This window comes from Camelus ferus, chromosome 2 (genome assembly GCF_009834535.1).
Source record: "Camelus ferus isolate YT-003-E chromosome 2, BCGSAC_Cfer_1.0, whole genome shotgun sequence".
Classification (NCBI taxonomy): Eukaryota; Metazoa; Chordata; class Mammalia; order Artiodactyla; family Camelidae; genus Camelus; species Camelus ferus.
The window spans coordinates 52,696,603-52,712,179 of record NC_045697.1 but is presented as its reverse complement, the minus strand read 5'-3'; the positions used below and the strand labels follow the sequence as shown (position 1 = coordinate 52,712,179).

Below are 15,577 nucleotides of genomic sequence, written 5' to 3'. Positions count from 1 at the left end.
TAAAGACATATGATGTTAACTATATTTTCCTATGCTTACTTGCCATCTGTGTATCTTCTTTAGTGAGGTATCCATTAAGGTCTCTTGCATGTTTTTCAATTGGGTTCATTTTCTTAATACTGAATCTTAAGAGTTCTTTGTATGTTTTGGGTATTAGTCCTTTATTAAATGTGTCTTTGCAAATGTTTTTTCTATCTGTGGTTTGTCATATTCTCTTGATACTGTCTTTTGTAAAGCAGATGTTTTAATTATAATAACATCGAGCTTATCAGTTATTTCTTTCATGGATCATAGCTTGTGTTGTATCTAAAGCATTACATACCTAAGGTCATCTAGGTTTTCTCCTGTTATCCTCTAGGAGTTTTACAATTATGTGTTTTATGTTTAGATTTACGATCCATTTTTAGTTAATTTTTTTGAAGGATGTAAGGATTGCATCTGGATTCATTTTTTTTGCACAAAGAGATCCAGTTGTTCCAGCACCATTTGTTGAAAGACTATCTTTGCTTAATTAAATTGCCTTTGCTCCTTTGTTGGAGATCAGTTGACTATAATTATGTGGGTCTATTTCTAGGCTCTCTATTTTGTTTTATTGATCTATTTGTCTATTCTTTTGCCAATGCCACAGTCTTGATTACTGTAGCTCCATATTAAGTCTTAAAGTTGAGTAATTTTGCATTTCCTAGAAGCATGAGCTACTTAGGTTTAATAATATTTTGGGTGCTTTCTGAAGCTATCCTAATAAGATTTTTCTTTTAATAATTTATTTGTATAATACAGTCATTTTTTCTCATCTTCAGTTAGATAGTTGAATATTGAAAATGAAGGCACATTTGATATAATTCATTTTTTTCCTTATTCTGTGTAGTTCCTTGGAATGTTGTCATTAATTATAAAATGTATTAGTACTGAGATTAGTAATGCCAAAAATGTTTAAATACAGTCTTCACTCATAAGAGCTGTTCAGTTAATAACTTTCTATCATAATATCTCTTAAATGATTATATCATTTTTCAGACAATCACCTATTTTTCTCCTTGGATAGAAAGGCTCTTCCCACTTCAAAATACACTAAACAAGTTTGCAACCAAGAACAATATTTAAACATTGTCATCTCAGACAAAAACAATAATTTACTTGACACTTCCTACACAGAGATTATCATTTTGAAGACATTTGAATTGTGTATCTGGCTATTTTGCTTTGATTAAGTATGTCAAATGAGAGGATGAAAAGGTTAAATCTTCTAGAACTCTGGTCTGTTATGTGCAGATGCCATTTTCATGTGTTCTAAAGTTGCCTAGAGGTGTTTTCATGTGTTATAACTTAATTTTAAGTAGAGTTTGAACGCATTAGTTCCCAAAAGGATGGAAAATTGGTGGGGGGAAATGGTGCAGAAAGCAGAATTTACCTTCCAAAGAATGATTTCTTTATTTCACCCCACCATCACCAACTATCAAGTTTTCTTCCTGGGCAAGTACAATAAACCTTGTTTAGAATATATTTTATGCACAGTCTATATTGTGTGTTACTTATAAACTTCTATTATTCAGTTGATACTTTTTTTGTATCCTAGAGTATAATATAATGTGCCCTATTAAAATGAATGGAAAATTTTATTTAAAGCTTTTTACTTAGTGACAGTGCTTTCAGGAATAAAAGACATTAATTGAGGGATAGGTATGTAATTTGAATTTGATTCAGTTTTGCCTACTCCCTTTCCCCTAGCTTTTTAAAGATTATTGTGACTACAGCTCTGTAATTGTATGCTTAATGAGGTATAAATTCTTAATATGATATTGATATTCTCAGAATATTTTCTGTCATTGAAGATTTGGATTTGGTTCAAAGATTTCACAAAATATTAACACCAAGTTCTGGTTTGGCAGATTTTGAATTGATAAAGTGTTTCTTTTAAGAATTAAGACTATCCTCAAAAAAGATTACTAGCAGTATGGCTACTCTTTGAATTTGTTTAATTTTAGTTCTAGGTGTGGAATAAAATAAGTACTATACCAATCAGTATCCATTGCACTAGAATAAAAGGTGATAATTAGAAGTCAAAGTAGGTAACAGTATTTTAGTTTTTGGTATAGTTTTATAATGAGCTTAAAAACGTTTTAGATATAGAACAGTAAGTACCATAAATAGAATAAAAGTACACATAAATACTAGATATTAAAATCCTTTCATAACTATTTTAACCTTGGAGTCTGTTGTAGACAGAATTTATCACCATTTTACTGATGTGAGAACCTAAGGAATTTCTCAAGATTCCACAAAAAATTAAAGCTGAAAAAAGAACCCAAATATTATGACTTTCTAGTGATGGGGTTCATTTTGTTTTAGTTTGTTTTATTTTTACCTCTGCTCTTTATATCTAAGGTCATTTTTCTCTTCTTCCCTAACTGGGCAGTATTTAATCCCCATTTAAAGTAGCAATTTGAAAATAAAAATCTAATAACGAAAGTAGCTTAAGTCCATGATGATTTCATACTTAAATCAGTAGTTGTAGTCCTTTGCCACATGAGGTCATTATATACTTGGTTCTCTCCTCTGCTTTGGCTGTAATCCAGGCATCATTATCTTGATGGTGAGTGGCTAAGAAGGATAAGAGCTGATGAGAGGTCTTTTGCACTGCCAGAGCAAAAGCATTAATAGATTAATAAAAACTTTATTGAGTGAGATTGTATGTATACAGATGTGGGGGGAAGAAGAAAATGAGCTGTTGGATTAAATATAGGCAATCAAAAAGGCAGTGTTTTTAGAATTCTCTTACTTTAAGAAAGTCTGGTACACAACTCCCAGCTGCTTCACTAAGTATTAGATTGAATAATACCAATTGGGGTTTTTTATGGGATAGTACTCGGTTAGATAATTATGCCTAACAGGTTGCCAGGAAATTTAATTTTCTAATGTTCACTCTTTAGACTTTGTATCAGAAGCTATTTTGCAAAACTGTTTGCCATTTACTTAGCAATTATGTATACAAAGAAACTTACAGTTAGTATTTCTACTCTACGAAACTACATGGAGCTCAGATGATTATTTTTCCAAGAAGAAAGTTTTACTTAACAAAACTGTGATCTAAAAAGTGATTCAGTAACAGAGGTAGGTGAAACCTGTTCTTCAATTGACCCATCTTCCGAAACATACCACCTTTTCATGTCACTTGACGTCACTTCACAATGGTGGTGGTGATGCTGGTGTTTTGGTGATATACATGTGTGTGTGCACTGTTGTTACTGTTATCCTTTGTTTAAACTAATAAGATTCAGTCAAAGGTGAAGCATCTCCTAAAGCTACTGTTTTGTTCTTGCTGTTACTGTCAGCTGGAGTGGACTCCCTTTATGTTAGAAGAGTAAATTAGGAAATTGGCTAATGTTATGAAACAATTTATGCTTTCACTTGGCTCAGCAACACGACTTTGGTATGTTATACTGTGCTTAAAATACTAGCTGTTAAACCACTGGCTTGGGGATAGCGTGGACAGTATGGCCGTAAGTTACTGTTGTGTTGGTGGTTGACAAGAACTGGTTGCTAGATTAGTAAGTGAATGAAACCTGTTAACTAACTTTTAACAGATTGACCTTAAACAGGCAATTGAATATTGCCCTCTTCAGAATGGTTATCTTGAAAGACTATACTTATTCCAAAGATTCTGCCATTATTCAAAACACTTGTACCCTTGGACCCGAGTTTAGAGTCTGAGTCATCTATTTCTCCAATGTTGAGTCAAGTTCTTTTTTTGTGCTTGACTGGATATAGTTTTTTTTTTTAATGACAGTAAATCATTTAGTGACAATTCTTAAGAACAAAATGGGTAGTAAAAGTTGAAAAAAGCTGTTTTTGGCTATAAAAAAAGGTAACAATAGGCACTTAGATCCTTTTTTTTGTTCAGCTTATGAAATATATGTGAGGGAAATTCATATTTTTTTTTACTAATTCAAGTGTTTTTGACTAATGGCAGACTCTAAACTGAACATATAACCTCTTGGTATGGTTACTTTGAATGCACTACTTTGTGTAGAAGGTTCTGGTGTAGTTAAAACATACCCAGACATTGTATCTTACTGTGTTTACATCAGCCAGCAGTTAAGTGAGAATTTATCTTTAGTGGTTTAACATCACAGAGGCAATACTGATTAAGAACACAGGCTCACAAGACAGACAGCTGGCTTCAAATCCTAGCCCTGCCACTTATTGTCTAACTTTAGGCAAGTGATTATAATCTTGGGCAAGTAATACTTGTTAATTTCTTTGTAAGAGGGCTAGATGTAATACTACCTACATAGAAAGTTGCACAGTTTTAAAGTGTAGTATATATAAAGCATTTAGAACAGTGCTCAATACATGTTAGCCATTACTATTAGTACTTTTATTTCCTTTCATTCAATATCTTAGTTGCTGAAAGCATCTGGAAAACTGTTAAGTTTGTGCAGTTATTTAAAGAAGAATGAATGAAGTGAAACTATAGTAGGATATTCACTGTATTGTTTAAGTGGAAATAGTTATGGTATGTATCTCCCCCTTCTCCCTCCCTGGTGCGTGTATGTTTGTGTGGAGACAGATTCACCATACTTCACTGTGGTTACCTCTGGTGACTGGGACTGGAGTGATGGTTGAGATTCTTGGGAGAAGGTCTTTGGCATAAAAGTTTTAAATTAGGCAATTCATTTACTATTAAATTTATTCATTCAGCAAATATTTATTGACTTCCTACTGCATTCCAGACTGATGAAGGAACATGTAAGTTGTTAGGAATTACTCTTCCCCTTGAGGGAATTTGAAGCTACATAAAGAAAATTAGGTTGCTATCCAAGTTCTTAGCATTTTCCTTTATTTTTATTTTCTGTACTTTTATTTAATTTTTTTTAGATATAGAACACTTCATGAATGTGCATGTCATCCTTGTGCAGGGACCACGCTCATCTCTGTATCATTCCAGTTTTAGTACATGTGCTGCCGAAGCGAGCACTGTACTTTTATGTTTTGGGTGGTGCAGAATATAAACATTTTTGGTATCTCCACTAGTATTTCAGGAAATTATAATTTCTCATTTGTGACTAGAATCCTGCTAATTTTGAAATAAAGTAGCATTATTTTCAGATTATAAAAATAATAAATATTTGTTATGGAAAACTCATGAGAATTTGATGCTTGATACTTCTAACATCAAGAGACCTTCCTTCTCTTGGGAAGTAGATGAGATTAATTGGCCATATTTTATCTATTGTTTTTAAGCAAGATGCATAAGGATCTTTGTACCCCTTTCTAGAAGATAGGTTGCAATGAAGAGACCTCTTAATGCCTATAAATTATCTTTGAAGTCTGTTTAGAAATTGCCTTGCTCCTTCTATTTTTGTTAAGGTTAGGAAGAAATCTATTATTCTTTTCTTATTTGAGTAAAAGAATATTATTAGTGTTAGGAATCTAGTATTTCTGCCCTGGGGAAGTGATAAAGGGCAGAATGCTCTGTTCCCCTCCACCCACACCCAAACTGTTACCCAGATGTTCCTATGAGTGAATGGCTATAGGCTAGAGGCAAAACTCCTGTGTTGGTCCCATAGTTGGTCAGAACCCCAGGATTATTCAGACATTAAAGAATGCTGTCTTTTTTTGGTGGAGTAGTGCAGGTAATTCCTAGGTAATACAGGGTATTATTTAATAGGGACCAAAAAGGAAGTGAATGAAACCCTTGACTAGTCTTGGTGTTCTGCAATTTCTATTTTATTGCAAACAAAGTAATCAAGGTAAAAGAAAGAGGGGAGGCATTTCTAATTTCATGGGTCCTAGAGCAATATTTAGTATAGAAAATTAAACAATCTAGAAGATTATAAAGAAAAAAGTATAGTCTGCTAGAAATCTTACCTCATCCCTGCCCACCAGTTCACTGTATATAAATCCTCATAGGTTGCACGTATGCATAGATATAGACCTAATTTCTACATTTGTATACATTTGTAATCTTTAGAGGGCTTTTGTTTATATTCAGAAACCAAAATCCTGAATTCCACATTGAAAATATTACTGTAATAATACAGAGTTTTTTAGACTAAGATTGGATTATCAGCAAAATTTACTGACTTTCATGTTTAGTGAGAGATACTTGTACCCAACTTAATGGGCACAAGCTGAAAGTTCTATAAATTAGAATTTAGATATATTAACGTTTTTCCAGTGATTTGTAATTTGAGATAATTTTTTTTAAACTCCACTTGATTTCCAGTTGGCAGTGACAGTAAGCCTAAACATTTTTCTTTGAGTTATAAAAGTACAACATGCCCATTAAAACAATTTGGAGATTGCAGAAATGTTAAAATAAGATAATCCCTGGATCCCATCATTCAGAGGTATCACTGTCCTAGCAGACTATATCGTCTTCCAGTTTTACGTACTTGCATCTATAAAGAAACATTTTTCTTTCACCAGACTGAGACCACATGATAGATTCAATGTTCTGTCTTGCTTTTTTTTCCCCTTAAAGTATATTGTAAAAAATTTTCTTACATCTAAGTTATCTTTGAAAGTGCAGTTAAACTCATAATTTCTTGGCTCTTTAAAGTTTGAAATGTACAGAAATTAAGAGAAGAAAAAATATCTGTAATCATACCACTGAGAGATAACTAATTACACATTAGTATTTCCTGCTAAGCTGTGAGTTTCTTTGCTCCCACCTTCAAAGAGAACTTAAATATCCATGGTAAATCCTTATTTAATTTATTTTGTTAAATGAATAATAATTTTGAAAAAATGAACTTCTTTAAAGAAGTTATCATTATATAGTGAATATGATTAGTAAATTCATATTTTCACATTTTGTGCAACTTTTGCATTTGTAAAGGACCTCTAATCCAAGAAAATTTATTGTAACATTTTCTCCATAAAACATTTTACATGCTTACAAACGTGTGTGAAACTTTAAAAGTTAAATCCTTAAATGCCATTTTATGTTGGAATCTTCAGGGAGAGTGTGTGTGTGATGAATGTGGAATTTGAAGACACTCTTTATCTGGATGGCCTTGGGCAAGCTTCAACTTCTGTGAGCCTCTGTCTTATTTTCCAAATTGTAATGCTAGGGCCTCTCCAAGGCACAGGCTTGTTGTAAGGTGCCAATAAAATCTGTGAACGGACCTCTTAAATTATAAAACATATAAACGTTAATAGTTATTATTTAAGGAGCTCAGGAAAGAAAAAATAAAAACAAAGGCAGTTCTTGATTCCAACAAGTTACGGTCAGATTTCCTTTCAGAATAAATGGAAATTGGGTATGTGAACCTAGCTGTAAGAAATGCAGAATATAGTTTTGCCTTAAATTTTACATCTTTCTTGTTAGCAAAACATACAAATTTTTCTAACTGACCACATGTCCAGATCTTAGGGCAAGAGAGAACATAATTCTTTCTGTACTGTTTTAATTTTGAACAAGCCATGTTTATGGTACCTAGCTCTTAGAAGAAAAAGAAAAAGAACAAGAGAGAAATGGTATATCTGCCCACCACCACCTGCTATTTTTAGATTGGCTAGGAAGCCCTATCTGGCTGCCTTTGCCCATCTCATTTGGCAACTCTTGAGCCTGCATCATTCAGAGATAAAAGAAGCTTAGAAGGTGGAAAACTGAATTTCTTTGATTTTCCAGTCATCATTGCTGAAAAAGCGTATCACCACAAGCAATTTGAAGGACGCTGGCTGTAAGTAAAGCAATAAGTGTTTTCATTTAGTGAGATGGGCTTATGCAACAAAATACACAATGTATTTCCACCTTTCTGCCTTAATAGGGGGTGAGGGAGGTATGCGCTTTCTGTCCTGATTTGATTTTTATTCATTATCAAGAGACAATAGTTTAGAAAAAGATGCAAATACTGTGCATACATATACATATACACACAAATATGTATATGCTTATAAATTTTTATGGCCTTGTAGAATAAAATCCTTGGAAAAGTAAGGGAAACAATATGAATGTCAAGGAAAGAAGCATAGGAACAATCTGGGAAATGACTTTAAGATTAATGCAGTAAGGTGAATTTGAAAGCTAATGAAATAGAAGATTAGTAGAGATATCTAATTTTCCATTTACTTGGATAAAGGGACATAATATTATACCCATGAATCAGTTTTAAATGAGCACACATTGGGGCATTTTGTAGATAATAAAACTCAACCTATTTTATCTGTAGTTTCTATAAAGTATTCTGAAACATTTCTATTGTTGAGTATAATAATTTATCAAAAGCTCTAGTAAAAGTCAGGTTACATATGTTATGTAGTTTTTCTTTTGTCTATATTATTATTTTATTAGCTTTCTACACTAACTTTCCTTTAATTGTCAAACTTTCCTTTAATTGTCAAATTACTATTATACTATAATTGAAGAATTTTATTAAATGAGTTACCAAATATTAAGTAAGTGCTCAATAAATGTTTATTATTATAGTTGTATTGGTATTTTTAATATGTGCACAAATTCTAATAGAATTATATTAGAAAATTTATTTAAAGCCTATCATATTGCAAGCCATGTTAATTATTTTACACAACTGCCCATATTAGATGAAATTCACTTTCTCATTGCCATTCCAAAGGTGATATTCTTCTCTATCTCCAAAAGAGTTTGAGAAAAACTTATACTGTAAGCTTAGTCTTGGGTCTAGTAGTAATGTAAAATAATTTTGCCTACTTGAAAAAATTGTGGCTATATTGCTCCCTTTATATTTCTGATTATGAAGTCAGAGAGATATTATAGAGAATCCATTTACAATGACTTAAATTCAAACATAGTATTTTGTCTTACAGGCCTAACTTAACTTGTAAAGAAAGCTCGGAACATTTATAAGGAGCTTTATTATTTGCAAAGGACCTTCACATACTTTATCATTTAATCCTCACAATAACCTTGTGAGATAAATAGTAGCACTCACTTTTATAGATGAGAAAACTGAGGCTTACAGAGGTCACAATTTGCATATGATAAAGCCAGTATTTCTGTAAGAGACTGGATCACTGGAAAGGATTCTGTAGAAATGATGCCTACACGGGAAGGAATCTTGTAAAAGATCCTTGGGAGTCCTTTCAAATCCGTATTTCTGTGATTTCTGCAGTTTTAGGTGGGAGACAGCATGGTATGGTAGGAAGCACACGTGAAGAGGTAAATTTACTATATCCTGGCCATGGGCAATTAATTCAGCCCCTCTGAACCTCAATTCCTCATCTATAAAATAGGAACTCTTTAATAATTTGCAGTGTTATTGAAAGAATGAAATGAGATAATGTAGAAAAGAGCCAGGCACTTAACTGCTTGATGATAGAGCTACTGGTAATATGTGTAGATCCAAATACAGTAACACTTCCAATATAGCACACTTGCCACATAGCCCATTAGAGCCATACTTTTGGAGGAGAGTATAGTACTACTAATTAGCAACTGTTTTGGTGAATGAGGAAAATGAATGGAGAATTTAATGAAGATGTTAAAGCAGAGAAGGGAATTGCATAGAATGGAACCCATGGATATATATTTGAGATGGAGACTAAATAATCACAGTTAAAAGCAATGCAGCTGGAAGAAAGAATACTGCAGGATTAAGAAAGAGCCTGCGACCTAGCTTGTGGAAGCAAAAAGCATGAGAATCACTTGTCTAATCTTGGGCACGTTTCAGGAATGACCATGTATCAAAGAAGCCTCCAGCAACCTTTGTTGTTCAGGGAAATGGAAAGTTTCAGCAGTGGAGTGGGATGACTGACATTGGACATGGGCTTTATAGTCTGACAGACCTAAATTAAAATTTCGGCTGTGCTACTTGGTAGCTGTCTGACCTTGGATAAGTTATTTGACACCCCATGTCTCTTCTGTAAAAGAATGATAAATTCTAACTCATGGAGTTGTTTCCAAGATTAAATAAGATATATATGTAAAGTGTTTTTGTTTTTTGTTTATTGCTTCCTTTGCTAACAAAAATATAAGATCTGTGTGGACAGGGCCTTTGTGTTGTCCCTATACCTGTTGTACACATGTACTATTATACCCTTAAACATTTGTTGAATGACCAAGTGAACTTGTCAAAGAGTGTGGGGTGTCTGTATATAATAAGCCCATATGAATGATGTGAGGAAAATACTCCCAAGCTGCAGTGACATTTATAAAATTATCATGATCCATCCTTGTCTAAATTTCTATTACATTTATTGTCCAATCATTCAAGTAATATTTAATCACATCCTGTTGTATGTCCTAATCTATTTTATGTTCTATTTTCCCAAGTGGACTGTTAAGCTCATGGAGTATAGAGAATGGCATTTATCCATCATCATCCAGTCTGATGCTATGCTTGTAGATCTCCAGATTGGAATAAGAATATATGTTGTGAATTATTGGGCCACATAACCAGGAATTTATACCTGATAATGGTGATTGGTCATGGTAGGATTTTGGCTGAAGTTGAAAATATGTTCTCTTCAGTGGATATTTGTCAGATGAAAGGCTGAAAGACATGATGTCAATGGACAACAAAAGGGCAGAAAGATCTATATGAGAGTATTTATGTTCTAATCCCAGAACAGAGTGTATGTGTTGGTGGATATTTTGAGGTTTCTTGATCTCAAAAACATGATGTCTCTTGCTTCTGGGCCTTTGTGCATGTCTTTGCCTGGAAAATTTACCTTACTTTCTCTCCTTTATTTCCTAATTCCTACTTGTTGTTCAGTTTTCAGCTCAAAGTCACTTTCTCCAAGACACCTCTGCAGTACTGAACTAAGTCTGGACAAAGTGTCTCTCATCTGGGTTCCCATAGCACTCTGTGCTTCCCCTATTATAACACATACAAAAGTATACTGTAATTTTCTGTTTATTTGCTTGTGTTCCCAACTAGACAATAAATCCATAAAGATAAAAGTTGTAGATACCTTACCATTATACCATAGTACTGTGTCTATTACTCAATAAATATTTGTTGAATAAATGAATGAAAAGTGACTAAAGGAAAGGAAAAAAATCTTCAAAATAATAGCTGTCATTTGTTGGATGACTATTAAGTTACTGGGCCTTTATATAAGTTAATGTTTAATCCTTGCAACAATCTGGATGGAGCAATTGAGTTCAGAGAACTTAACTTGGTCAAAGTGATACTACTGAGATTTGAACCAGGATCTCTAGATCCAAAGCCTCTGCCCTTTCCGCTTGGTAATACCTCATGCCTTACGTTTGTATAAGTTGTTACAGTCTACAAAATTTTTTATTTCTTTATAACACCCTTGTGAAGCTAGATGTTACCTTCCACTTTATACCTAGTAACTGGCAAAGCCATGATTTTAAAATTAGATAGTTTGGAACTGCTTTCATTCCCTTTTCATAATAATACAACTGTCTCATTCTTGGGGATTCAGAGGTGTAAGGCCATTACAAAAGTGGTGAGATAATAAAATTTAAAAAATTATAAGATGTTTTTGATTCATAAATATTAGAAACAATTCTAGGTAGATATATTTTAGCAGGGCTGGAATAAATTCCATATTTTCTTTGTCATTTTTTTCCAAGAAGGGGAAAAATGAACAAAGTTGGGGATGATTGTTGTTAATACCATCAAGTGCTTTCTTCTCTTTGATATCTAATTGTTTCCTGGCCTCATATTGCTATGAGCTCAAAAATCATAGCAGCTCTACAGAAGAGATTCTTGCTGGTGGGGCAAAACGTACTGTTGGGTGAATTTAATGCAGCTCCTTCCTGCCATTGCCCTCTGGTAGCAGTTTGTTTTGCAGTTACTTTGTTTATCCCACACCCCTCAACTTGTGGCTTCTGGTAGGAGGGAGTTTAGTGGGTTTGCCCTGGAGGTCATTGACTTTGGCCACTTTTGGCCAGTGACTTGACTTTGCTCTTTACTCTCCCACCAAAAATTACTTCTGTTGAGAAGTAAGGGGAGTGAGAATAGGATAGTAGAGAGTGTTGTATTTTTGACTGAAACAAGCAGAGGCTCAGAACTAAGGAAAGTAAATCTCCACAACACCTTTCTAAAAGTAGAGAAGTCTCCCACACGTGCAGAGAAAAGAAAATTTAGTGTGAAAAGAAATTCAAATTTATTTTCTTAGTCCTGCTAGAGTCCTGGCAACTGCTTTGATCCATATGGGTCACTGGATGGTTGGGCAATACAAATGCAAACTCTCAAAAAGGAAAGAGTATTTTTTTTAATTTCAAAAAGTATTTTTTAAAAGCATTAGAAAATTACAGTTTTCTAAGACCACAATTAACCAAAATTTGATTATCTCTTAATAAAATATTAGACTTAAATGAAAGACTTCAAAACCAACTGTCAATTTGAAAATAAATTGCTCTAAAGCAAATATAATCCCAATGTATATCTTGATTATTTGCTACTGTGTTCTGCCCTGTACTGTTCTGTTAATGTTTGATGAAGCCACAGTTCATTATTTACTTTTCTTTGATCTCTACACCAGCTAAATACATTTGTGTTTCTGTTTTTCTTGTGACTTTGCATTTGTACTATCTGGCATTGGAACTTTGCTGAACAGGTAAGTTAGACCTTTTATGGTAGAGAAAGAAAAGAATGTGAGTAACCCAGGCCGAAGTAGGTTGTGGTTGAATAGAAGAAAATCCCAGGCTAGTTTTTAAAATTTGAGGTATAGTTTATATACAAATTTATAATATAAATAATATAAAATATGTCAATTTACAGTAGTCTGTAAATTTTAAACAAACATTAAAAGTAGGTATAACATGCATCTAAATGTGAGCCGTCAAATTACAGAACATTTTCAGTACCACAGAAGGCTCTTAGATGTGCCTTCCCTGACATTACCTACTCACAAGGAAAACCACTATTCTCATTTCCATCACCGTAAATTAGTTATGTCAGGAGAGCCGTTTTTACCAGTGTTTTCCACATGAGACCTCATGAATGGGAATGACTGATACAGAGCTGGCAATTGAGAGTAAGTTCAAATTCTGTGGGATGAATATGTAACAGTCATGGTGCGCTCATTGCTTCCTAAAGACAGATATTCCCAACTGGTTCTATTCAGTTCCACACTGGCCAGGGGACAGTTTTCCCTTAGGTATCCATCTCCACATAGGATGTCCAAATTCCCACATTAAGTCCCACTTGCTCTTCAAGGGACATTTTGAGTGTCCAGGTTGGTTAGATGGTTAATGTTCACAGGAAAAGGGTCAATGCGGGGTACACATTAAGAATAATTCATCACAGAGTCCTTTTCTCCATGCTCCTGGACGTAAAAAGTCCCCACTTCACTTTGAAAGGGCCTCTAGTCCTGGATCCCATCCAGGTCTGTTCTCCATCTCTGCTTGTCTTTATCTTAGCTCCAGGCATATTTACTCTTAGGAAGCAAAAAGGCTGGACTCATACACCCATACTTTTTCTGTCTCACACCTAATCTATTGGGCTTTGGGGTCTTTGTTTCTGCTTCTGGGCTAAGGGAAGATAATAATGATCTTGGAAATCGTTCCGTATCAGTCCTTACAGATTTGCCTTACTCTTAGAAGGTTGCATATGATTCCATTATATAGATGTATCCCAATTGGTTCAATATTTTGATATTTTAAATAATGCTGCATGAATATCTTTGCATATGTCTCTTCTCATTTGTATCAAATGAGGATAAATTCCTAGGAGAAATTTCTGAGTCAAAGATGTATATACACTTAAAATTTAATTTTAATAGTGCCAAATTGTTCTCAGTAGAGCTAGTACCAATTTATACTCCCACCGGCAATGTATGGTTATTCCTTTTTGTACTTGCTGAAAATTTGTTTTTTAAAAAATTTTTGCCTAGTGTTTTTGCTGTGTGGAAATTTAAAATTTTAATGTATTTAAACTTAATCAGTTTTTAATGATTTCTGGGTTTTGTGGTATATTTAGTAAGGACCTCCTTACTCTGAGTCTATGCTTCATGGTTTTTTTCCCCCCACTTTTGTGTTTTAAAAAAAATATTTAAAACTTTTATGTACTAAAAATTTATTTTGACATGAATGTGACATAATTTTTAATAGATAGCTAACCTACTTGTTCTAAAACCATTTACTTAATAATCCATCTCCCTCTGATGTGCAATGCCACCTTTATACTAAATTCTTTAATATATCTCTGTCTTTTCTAGACCTTCTATTTTGTTTCACTCATCTGTCTGTCACTCATTCAGTAGCACCACACTATTTTAATTGGTGAAGTTTCAAAATAAAAATACACATGGTGGGCTTGTTCCCCTCTTATTATTAATTTTATATTTTTAGAGTTTCCCAGCCTTTTGATTTTTTTCTCTTCCATATGCACTTTAAATATACCTCACTATTTTTCCAGCAAAAATTCTGATTGTATTTTTATTGTGATCATATTAAATTATAAATTTAAATTAGGGAGAAATGCTCTCTTCTTGATGTTGAGTCTTCCTAATCATGAACGTGGTATTAATTTTCATGTGTTCAAGGTTATTCTTTGTATTCCTTAGTAGTATTGCAAAATTTTCTCCATAGTTCTTGCACATTTCTTGTCAAGTTTATTCCTAAATATTTTGCCATGTTCTATTGTTATTATAAATGGGATTTTTATCTTTGTATTTTTAAACTGGATGTTTGTATTAATACATGTGAAGACAATTAATACTTGCATACTAATTTTGTAACCATTCACATTGCTGACTTCTCTTTTAAAAGAAGAAATTTGTCTTTTGTTCTCCCTTTAAAAGTTGAAGCAATTGATAGATGATCTACAAGTTATAATGTTTGTCTCCTACAGTATTAGGTAATAATTATGAGAATGGTCATCTTTGAACTAACATTTAAATTCATGTAAAGTTATCAAAAAGGCTATAAAATATGCTTCCTTAAAACCACCACAGCGCATATGTTTTTAGAAAGGAAATGGCATAAAGTCAAAATGCTTTTTGAAAGGGTATCTTATGTGTTCGAATCTGTCACGTATTTGTTCAAATGAATCTTCTCAGTGATAACCTTCCCTGGCCACCTATTTAAAATTGCACTGGTCCCCCACCCCATCCCCCTTCCCGGGCCTTCCTAGCCTCATGTCCTGGTTCATTTTCCTCCTTAGTGTTATCACCGTTCCCCAAGGTCCCTCCACTGGAAACAACAGCAGGGATTTTTACCTTTCTTGTTTGCTTGTTTACTGCTATATCTTTGGCATCTAGAACAATACTGGGCACATCATAAATGCTCAGTAAAAACTTGATGGATAACAGACACTTCTTAGAAATTCAGGAAAGGTGCTATAAGTGACTTGCTTGCCCCCAGGTAGATGCCGGTGTAGAATAGGAATTAATTACCTGAAGAACTAGGTGATATTTAAAATTTTGTTGTGACATTATCACAGTTTAAATTTCTGGCACATTTCTGTTTTCTCCATAGTGATGAACAAGTGTTCGAATCCCAGTGGGTTTGGGAAGATGAGGACCAGGTGGTGGCAGCTGTGAAGAGGAGACTAGGCTCAGCCATGAGGCAGCAGGAATTCCCATAAAGCTCCCTGGCTGGTATCCATTTTGAAGAACAAATTATTTTTCATTTCTTTTGCATCAATAACCACAAAAGTATTTCACTAGG

General features: G+C 33.7%; 1 non-coding gene across 1 annotated transcript; it reads right to left on the bottom strand.

Annotated features, from left to right (window-relative positions):
* Positions 1-4,874: 4,874 nt before the first annotated feature.
* Positions 4,875-4,978, bottom strand: LOC116659505. The gene has a single exon (XR_004314867.1). It is a non-coding gene; the product is annotated as a U6 spliceosomal RNA (small nuclear RNA).
* Positions 4,979-15,577: the final 10,599 nt, after the last annotated feature.